Source organism: Peromyscus maniculatus, chromosome 1, assembly GCF_049852395.1.
Source record: "Peromyscus maniculatus bairdii isolate BWxNUB_F1_BW_parent chromosome 1, HU_Pman_BW_mat_3.1, whole genome shotgun sequence".
NCBI lineage: Eukaryota > Metazoa > Chordata > Mammalia > Rodentia > Cricetidae > Peromyscus > Peromyscus maniculatus.
Window position 1 is genome coordinate 140,802,994 of NC_134852.1, and position 10,117 is coordinate 140,813,110.

The window sequence follows — 10,117 nt, forward strand, 5'->3', positions numbered from 1 at the left end:
CATAGCTGGACTGAGCTGAGGACATCCAGGGACAGAGAAGAAAGCTCTGTTCCTATTTAGAGGAGGGGGGAATAACTCCCCAGTATTTGCTTCTGATAAGTCAGCTCCAAAGAAGCGCCGTGCTTCCTTAACTAGTTTTTAAAATGCCCCCGAGATGGCCAGAGAGGAGCAGGTGGACCCCTTTCCATCTATAAATATCTTTATGCCTTATACACTGTAGAGTTAGTGGTTTTCAAGTTGGAGAGAAGAGAAGTGAACCTCCAGATGAAAATAGGAAGGTGTGAAATCGCAGTTCGGCCAGGTGTAACGGCTAGAGCAGAACACAGGAGGCAGCATCCTGGCTTCTCTGGGAGGGGGCATCCTGGACTGCCCTACCACCACCAAGGTAAAGCAAAGCATCTGTAAACACGGGCTGAGCACACAGCATGTGTAGCCCCTCATCTGGGCTACACCCCTAGGAATGAAGGCCTGATCAAGGCTGTACTTCAGAGGCTGGGGCTAGAGAAGCCAGCAAGTATCAGCTGTGACTCTCAAAAAGCTGAAATAGAGTGTAACATCTAGATTCAGAATTACACACATCCCAACTATGTTCTTAGCCTATCATAGAATCTTCAGGTATATTTCTGATTTTGGGTCTGAATCCTGCAGAAAAGGCTCTTCGGCTAGAAATGCAACCAAGAGAGGCCAGGGAGAACACGTGTAAGTTCTGGATCGATGTGGCAACCTGTCTGTAACGCCAGCTTCCAAAAGTAGACCCGAGGGTCCCTGGAACAAGCCAGCTAGCAAGACCAGCCACATTGCCAAGCTCTAGCTTTGAATGAGAAACCCTGCCTCAAAAGAATAAAATGGAGCCAGGCGGTGGTGGTGCATGCCTCTAATTCCAGCACTTGGGAGGCAGAGGCAGGCTCTGTGAGTTTGAGGCCAGCCTGGTCTACAGAGTGAGTTCCAGGACAAGCGCAAAGCTTACACAGAGAAACCCTGTCTCGAAAAACCAAAAACAATAAAAAAAATAATAAAATGGAAGAGCAATAGAACAATTGAGGACAATTCCTGCCATAAGTCTCAGGCCTCGGTATACACAGGCACACATGTGTGTGCATGCTTGTACTGACACACAGGTGTGTCTCCACAACATGCAGACATATATACACACCATGCACAAAAACACATGAAAAGAAGAAAATGGAAAGAAGCTCCAGGATCCAACCTCCAAAATGCTGTCTTGAATGACCAGAATACTTATGGTATGAGAAAAGCGGAAAGTCCCCAACAGACTATCCACCCGGGAGTTAATGGTTCAAAGCAGTACCAGGGAGCCAGGATGGCTGTGCCAGGCCTGAGCAGGCCAGGCAAGTGTCCCAGGGATGCTCATTTCTATTCTCATTAATGAAGCTGAAAAGATAACATACTTAAAAGTACTTAAAATGCTTAGATTTCTGCAGAAAATAAAAAATGCTCTTTATACTGGCATAAAGTATAATTTTTCACATTTTCAAAAGTGTTGGAAGAAAACTGGATGGAGGCCATGAATCAAAATATTTATAATGCCAAGAAATTTGTACACTACTGTGATTTGTTTTCTCTTTTAGAAAATAATTCATTTATAATATTGTTATGCTAGAAATACTGTTACCCAGACTTTCAACCCTAACAGAAGACTCCTGTGGTGGTAATCTAATTGCACTGAAATGTGATTTTGAATGTATGTTAATAAATAAAGTTGCCCGGGGGTCAGAGCTATTAGAGCCATAGCAAGAGTGTGGCGGTGGTGGCACACGCCTTTAATCCCATAGATCTCTGTGTGTTCAGGGATACAGCCAGCATTGGAGACATATGCCTTTAAGACCTAGGGGGCTGTACATTCAGACAGTGACGAGGCAGTCATGTGTTTGGGTTTACAACCAATGAGAAGGCAGAACAACATACTATAAATAGACGAACAGACAGGAGATAGGTCTCTTTTCGGGAAGCTGGGACACCGCAGGCGGAAAGGTGAGATTTTAGCTCTGAGCTCTGACCTCTCGGCTTTCTCTTTTACATTGTTTCTGTGTTTCTTATTTAATAAGACGGTTAGTTACATCTACAGACTCCAAGTGCTAATAATACATAAATCTGAGAAGTAAAGAGTCTTGTGATGACGTTCACTGTGCAGGCCTATTATCTGGGTATTTAACGTGAAGCTGTGACATCTCTGCAAGGACAGGTGGGTAAAGACTGCAGTGGCCTCAAGTGTCCCCTAAGCAGACACATTCTCTAAGCAGCCATCTGTACCCTCGGAGTACGGGGCTGAAGTGTGAGCCAAGAACCAACAGCAGTACCTATACCTAGGTGCTTGCTAGATGAAAAGATGGATTAGAATCTTGTCACTCTAACAAGCACGTAGGTGAGCTCCTGCACACACACGGCACACACATACACATGTACACATAAATAAAATAAAAACTTAAAAAGAGAGAGAGTAGGGAAGCCAGGTTTTCCTTTAAGAGTACAACAGAGGTTTCATACAGCACTTCATATTGCCTGGCAGTGGCCAGGATTTAATCACCTGATCACATCGAGCTGCAAGGAAGTCTGGGAGATAGTCTTTCACTGAGGGGCCTCGTGTCTTTCAGCTTATTTTGATTCTGCAGACCACGTGCTTCCATATGAATAGTAACTAAGATGGTGTGGTAGCTCATGTTTGTAGTATCGGCACTTAGGAGGCTAAAAGGTAGGTAGATGCCCATGAGCGTGGGGCTACCCTGATCTTTACATAGTGAGTTCCAGGCTAGCCTGGACTACCAAGTGAGACTATGTCTCAAAAAACAAACTAAGGGCAGGTAAGGTGGGTCAGTGGGTCAGGGCACCTGTGGTGTAAGCCTGCAATCCCAGTTCAGACCTGGGAGCCCACACAAAGAGGGGAGAATCAAACTCACTCTGACCTTCACGTGTGTGTCTTGGCATGCATACACACACACACACACATCATATACACACAACAGTGATAATAACAATAATAACAGTAATAAAATTTAAAAATAATCAAAATGGATTAAAGCTTGGACTAGAGAGTTGGCTCAGCTTTTAAAGGCTAGGCTCACACCCAAAACAAAAGAAAACTCATCAAATATGTTTAAATACATGGGTTCATGATTATGTACATATAGACATATGTGTGTGTAAGTATAGAGCCAGTGTGTGTGAGTGTGCACAGGGTCTAACTGGTCACTTTCAGAGAAGGAGAAATAAATGCACTGTCATGAAAATTAGTACATGTAGGGAAGGAATATGGATTATTTCCTATATACTCCAAACTTAAGGATATACAAATAGGAGACAAGAGTGAGACCTTGTGATCATTCTGACCAATAAATGATAACATCAGATTATCATTTTGCAATATGTAAGCCCCAGCAAATTCATGGAATGCTTACAGTATTATAGGCTCTTTATCACAGAATCAGAGTACCTATTGTAACCCAATCAAAGGGATGTCGCCTGTCTGATCAAAGCCCCTAGACCACAGAGCAGAGGAATATAACCATGTGTCATCTACAAGTGATTAACAAAAACCATGACTTGGTGGAAACTCTGCAGATTAGGCCAAACGTTTTCCTTCAACAGATGTATGGTTTAAAAAAGGAGGGGGGGGAATGGAATGGGCGCCGGCGGTGGTGGTGCATGCCTTTAATCCCAGCACTCCAGAGGCAGAGATAGGTGGATCTCTGTGAGTTCAAGGTCAGCTTGGTCTACAGAGCGAGTTCTAAGACAGCCAGAGCTACACAGAGAAACCCTGTCTTGGAAAAAAAAATAAAATGGTGCTGTAGGCAGCAGATGGCCAGGGAACGGGCAGCTTAAAGGAAGCTATGGGGTACTATAGACTCAGAAATCGAGTGTAGATATGAATACCATGAAAGCCAGAGTAATGGCTACTTTGGGAAGAAAGGCCTTGTTACTAGGACAGGAGGGCTTCCAGAGTAGCTGACAGAATTCTAGCTCTTGAATGGCATGGGCTTAGTGCTGTGGGATGTCAGTCTGTATGCCGTGAATGTGCGTTGCTCTGATTGGTTGATAAATAAAATGCTGATTGGCTAGTAGCCAGGCAGGAAGTATAGGCAGGGTAAACAGACAAGGAGAATTCTGGAAAGAAGAAGGCTGAGTCAGGAGATGTCAGCCGCCACCAAAGGAACAATGTGCCAGCAGACCAGAAAGCCACGGCCACGTGGCAATGTATAGATTTATAGAAATGGGCTAATTTAAGATATAAGAACTAGATAACAAGCAGCCTGCCATGGCCATAGTTAAAAAATAATATTAGCCTGTGTGTGTTTATTTGGGTCTGAGCAGCTGCAGGACCAGCGGGTGAGAGAGATTTGTCCTGACTGCGGTCCAGGCAGAGCACAGGAAAACTCTCCGCCACAGCTTAGAGAGGTCAACAGATGTTTGCTTCACTACAGTTGCTTTTGTTGCCTCGCAGGCATGGGCACGGAAGCTGGAGGCTGACGCTGGGTGTTTTCCTCCAAAGCTCTCCATCTTATTTTTTGAGAGAGGTCTCTCACTGACTCCGGAGCTTGCTGATTTGGCTGAACTGGCTGGCCAGGAAGCCCCGGGGATCCTCCGATTTCTACATCCCTCATACTGGATTACAGTGCACACTGCCTTGCCAGGGATCTGAACACAGGTCTTCACGCTTGTGTGACAAGCATTGTACTAACTGAGCTATCTCCCAGCCCTACACTTTTTAAAAGCTGTTCTTTTGAAATGGCTTCCTCATATGTGCAGGTCATATCAAGGTGCCTCAACTGTCAGTCCCTGGATGTGCTACCCACAGAAAGGACACCGAATCGTCCACATCCAACACATAATCAAGAAGAGATCTTCATAATTGCCAACTACTTTCATTGAAAAATGGGAAATCATGGGGTGGGCTGCTTGCTTAGTCAGTGGTTAAAACTGAGCTCTACATGCTGTCTAAATGCAGTGGTCCTTGACCTGGACTAAGAAATCTATAGAAGACAGTATTAGGGAAACAAATGATATTTGATGCCCTTTGATAAGACAGTATGCCCATGTTTCATTCCTAAAAGACACACGCACAGTGCTTCTTTCTACTATTCTTGCAATTTCCCCCCAAATCTTGAAATTAAATAAAAGTGCAAGATGGCAAAGGGATAAGGAATCTGAGAAGCAGGCACCACGGTCCTAGAGCCGAGCACGCCCCTGTGTGGCAGCTGAGTTCTGCCTGCTCCCTGCCGTGGGTCAGCCAAGGACAGCGTGGGTCACCCTCTTTCCTGTGGGTGGTGCAGAGCTGTGATTCGGGGAGGAGTGGTGAGGCCAGGTGCCTAGTGACTTTTAGCAGCAAAGCCAAGTGACAATAATAAGGAAAAACCAAAACAAACAAAAACCCCTAAGTACTCTGTATAGTTCAATCTTTATTTTTACAGGATTTATTAGAGCCATAGAGTCTGGAACAATAGGCCATTTGGGGAATTTTGTATTTATTAAAATGGCCTGGACACTCATTACGATGTCTCTCCCTTTGAAATGGAGTGGAAATTCTCCTGACAAACCGGCAGAGGCCCCGTCCAGGCTTTTGTAACTCCTCTCCAGTAGACTTCTGAAATATACCTTCCCAGGAGTCTATGCTCTTGGCTTTCCCCTATCCTCTGGTCATGTTGAGGACAGAATAACATCACAGTTGGATTTGCCCAAAAGAATTTTCAAAATTATTATGAGTCCACTACAAAGAATCAAATTAATTCTTCTTCTTAGAAAAAGTTTCAGCCCTTGGAGTTTATTCCTTTTCTTTGTAAGTGCCACGATTTCCATGTCAACTTCCGTCAAACGCAGGTGGAGCACCTCTCACCCTCAGATCTGAAATCTGAAATGCTCCACAGGTTTTGAGTGCTGACAGGATCGTACAGAGGGAGAATCTCACACTTCACCTCAACTGATGGGTCTCAAACCAAAAAAAGCACACTAAGTAATGTATAGAATCACCGTCAGGCTGTGTGAATGAGGCACACAGGAGACAAATGAATTTTGTGTTTGAACTTGAGTCCTATCCTAGAATACCATGTATGCATTTATGTATGTACATATATTTATTCAAATACCTAAAAATAACAGAAACACTCTGGTCTCAGGCACAGCAGAGAATGGATAACTAGCCTGCAGTGAAATTTATCTTTGCAAAACAGTGAAACAGACCATCAGGAGGCCATGGCAGAGTCTCAGCCTCACTTAAATTGTAATGAAACGTATGCGACCATTTTTAAGCATACATCTCTGTGTTCAAAGCATTTGGACTGTTATGTCAACACTGCCCCTAACTCTGTCATCTTGCAACTCTGAGTCTCTGTACCCAGTGAACCCTTCAAGTCAACCACTGTGCTTCCCTCTCTAGGAATCCTAGCCGGCTCAGACAAGCATGGACAGTCTCTGTCACGCATCTGGTGCATTTCACTCACTATAATGTCCACAGGGGAATGTACATTAGACAATGCTTCAGAATTCCTTCCTTTTCAAGCCTGTATGAGATGCCATTACATGCATAGACCACATTTGACCCACTCTTCTGTCATGCACACGTCTATGGCTGCTCCCTGGCTATTGATAACAATGCTGTCACGAACACGTGGTCCTTCAAGATCCTTGTTTGGTTCTTCTGGTCACTTTCACAGTAGAGTTGCCTCACCTTAGGGTAAGTCCTCTTGTAATTTAGTGAGGAACAGCCAGCCAGAGTCTCCCATAGTATCTGCATGACTCCACACTCCTATCAGTGGTGCACTGTGGACAGATAATAGTTACATGGGCCCCCACTCATACACACAAATGACTTCAGGAAAAAATACTGAAGCCAAAGCCCAACACCGTGGCAAACGCCTGGGATCCCAACACTCAGAAGGTAGAAGCAGTAGGACCTCACATTCGTGGTCAACGAGGTCAACGTGGTCAACAACTACACAGTGAGACCCTGTATCAAAGGAACAAGCAAGCAAGACAGGACTACACTGCACACAGAGTTAAGGAGGCCTTTCCAGCTGGTGGTGGAGATTTCACCCCGGCTTGTTGACTCTGGCGGCGGGCTCCATTTCTTTCCCCTTGCTCCTGCTTCCCTCATTCCTTCCTTTTGGACCCTCCCACTCCTGTGCAGGCATGGTGTAAATGGGTGTGCACGTGGAAGTCAGAGGGCAATCTCGGTTATCAATCCTCCTCTCCCACCTTGTTTGCGACAGGGTCTCTTGTTCACGGCTGAGTACGCGGGTTTGGCTGGCCCACAAGCCTCTGGGGAGTTTCTTGCCTCTGTCTCCCATCACAGCACATGAGTACTGGGATTACAGATGTGAGCTACCATGCCCAGCTTACATGCCAACCCCTTCACCCACTGAACCATCTCCCCAGCACTGTCTTGCGGCTTTTGAGAGGGGGTCTCACTCTGTGGCTCAGTCTGGCCTCAGATTCATAATATTCCGGCATCGGCTCTCCCAAGTGTTTAGATTATAAACACGTTTGCTATATACCCAGCTGGCCTGCTCCATTTTCATCCTAGAAAGTGAGTGAGTCCTTGTTGCCCCAAGTTTCTCTGGTCCTGCCCGGGCCCTCAGTCGGGACAAATTCTCTCACCTGCAGTGCTGCAACTGCTTATAAAATAATCACTCAGAGGCTTAATATTAATTACAAACTGTATGGCCTATGGCTAAGAATTCTTGCTAGCTCACTCTTTTATCTTAAATTAATCCATTTCTATTCATCTATGTATTGTCATATGGCCATGGTGTTACTGGTCTGCTGGCATGTTGCTCCTTGGGCAGCAGGCTGGCATCTCTCACTTCTGCCTTTCTTTTTCCTGTCTCTCTCTTGGATTTCCTGCCTGACTATAACCTGACTTGCCATAGGCCAGAGCAGCTTCTTTATTAACCAATGGATGCATACAGAAAGGCATCCCATAACAAGTCCTCTCCTTTCTGGCATGGGCGATCATGGCAGCTCCTCAGGGTCCTTTCAGCCTGCCATAACTGTTCTCAGACACCATTTGCTTACATCTGCGTTTCTGTACTCAGAGATCCTCTGTGTGATGCCATTAAGCAGCATGAGGAGTTCCCTACAAAGCAGCTAAATTACACTGCTCCCTTCTCCCTGTACCTGCCCTGAGTTTTCGCCTCCTTCAGAGCCAGGTCTCCATTCCTCCTGCCTGGATTGCCTGGCCTGCTTTCATCTCTAAAATCAACTTCAGGTCCAAATCTCCTCTCTCAGGGTCCCTCTCTGCCTTTTTCCTAGGGATACCAACCATTTTACCTGTACTCTAATAATTTCCATTCCATCTCATGGTCTTGAGTCCATCCTCTGAGACTGGGAACTTCTAAAAAGCAGACATGGTGATCCTGTCTTATATCCCTGCTTCTCCAATGACTCCTGGTATTCATGAACTCATGACTGCATCCACTCAGCACGTGTTTATTGTCACTACTTCAAAAAGACCCTTCCAGATCGCCCTTTCCAAAATGTCTCTCATGCTACAAGCACTGTCTGTCCAGCAGTCTTGTTTATGTATCCCTTAACTGTAAATGGTTTGGGTTCCCCTAGCACTCCAGAGTCAGAGAGAGGCAGGGGGATGCAGAGGTCAAGACTATTCTCAACTACACAGGGAGCTCTAGGTCAACCCTGCTACTCCTAGGTCAGGCTACTCGGAGGCCCTGTCTCAAAAAATAAAATTAAATAAAATTTGAAAGAAAGAGAAAGTGATTCTTGAATGGCGATTTCAACTGAGCAGATATACATCCATCTCACATAGATTTCCAGAGTGTATGTACATCTGTATGTGAAGACAGGCTGGACTGCTGTCCTGTCTGTCTGTCTGTACTTCTCTATTCCTCACCGAAACCAGTACAAGAAAGAGACTTACCCAGTGGCAAGAGCAGTATTTGGCATAGCAGATGCTCAGACAGTTGTTGGGTGAATGAATGAATGAGTATATTTTGAGCTTCTGAGTCTTGAGGCAAGCCTGGGCCACAGAGCAAGACTCCATCCCAAAACAGTAGTAAAAACTAAAAAACATTGAAAAGAGGGATCACACATAAATAATTAAACATGTACATGTAATACAACCTTTTTTAAAACAGGAAACAGATGAATGGATCAGGAATGTGTACTTAGATTTTTGCACAGTGCTTACAAAGAACAAGCAGGTTGAGAGCCCAGGCTCCTAGGAGAGGAGTCAGTCTGCGTCACAGAGATGTACTAGGTTAGCGTTAGGGCTGTCTGTCCAGCATGTGACCACCCCATCTTGCAGACAGCTGGAAATAACACACCTCTCTATTGGACAGTGTGTACTCATCTCTGTGCTAAACTGCTCTTGAACGTCTCAGTGGCATCAAAGACAAGTGACATTCCTTCAAGGCCACAGAACTCAAGGGCAGGTTAATCAGCACTATGAAATCACCAGTTACTGTTTAGCTGGATTTCAACAGCACCCTGTCCCAGACACCTCCATCAAAGAATCCCAGGGCATGAGAAATTCCAAGGCAAAATGGAATCCAATGACTAAAGCCTCTCCGTGGGGTTGAAACTCTCTTCTGCATTTGCAGGGGCGGGCTGGCAAGGTTTCCCCTCCCTCAAGATCTCCAATAGATGCCAGCAGCCTTTTCCCAGGGTGAAGTATGGCCAGAAAGTGCTCCAATAGCTTTGACTCCATTGCTAGAATATCTTGCCCTTTGTGAACAGGAACTTAAGAAAAAGGCAAATTAAGTGGAGGTTACACTGATCCCTTTTAAGCACGCTTTGTTGTTGTTGTTGTTGTTGTTGGTGGTGGTGGTGGTGGTGGTGGTGGTGGTGGTGGTGGTAGTGGCGGCGGCGGCGGCATGTGAAGACCAAACCCAAAGCAGGCCTACTCACAAGTGCCAATTTCCACACACTCATTAGGTCAGGAATTCATTACGCAAAGCAACTGTTCTACCAACAGCCCAGTGTCCCCAGACAGCTCCTCCTCATGTGTACCCTTCCCTACTCAAAGGTTTGGCCTGCTTTTGTTTGTAGGATCTTATATTTGGTCCCTTCTCTTGCTGTCACTCAAATGAAATGAACACGAAGGTCCCTTCCTTGGCACACATGTCCACATGCTGCCTATGGACCTCACACT

General features: G+C 45.4%; 1 long non-coding RNA gene across 1 annotated transcript; it reads right to left on the minus strand.

Moving 5' to 3' along the window:
* Positions 1–5,391: 5,391 nt before the first annotated feature.
* On the minus strand, positions 5,392–9,811 carry LOC143269081 (uncharacterized). The gene is made up of 2 exons (XR_013045424.1): positions 8,885–9,811; positions 5,392–6,768 (listed from the first exon to the last, which is right to left on the minus strand). It is a non-coding gene; the product is annotated as an uncharacterized LOC143269081 (long non-coding RNA).
* Between the last annotated feature and the right edge of the window lie 306 nt (positions 9,812–10,117).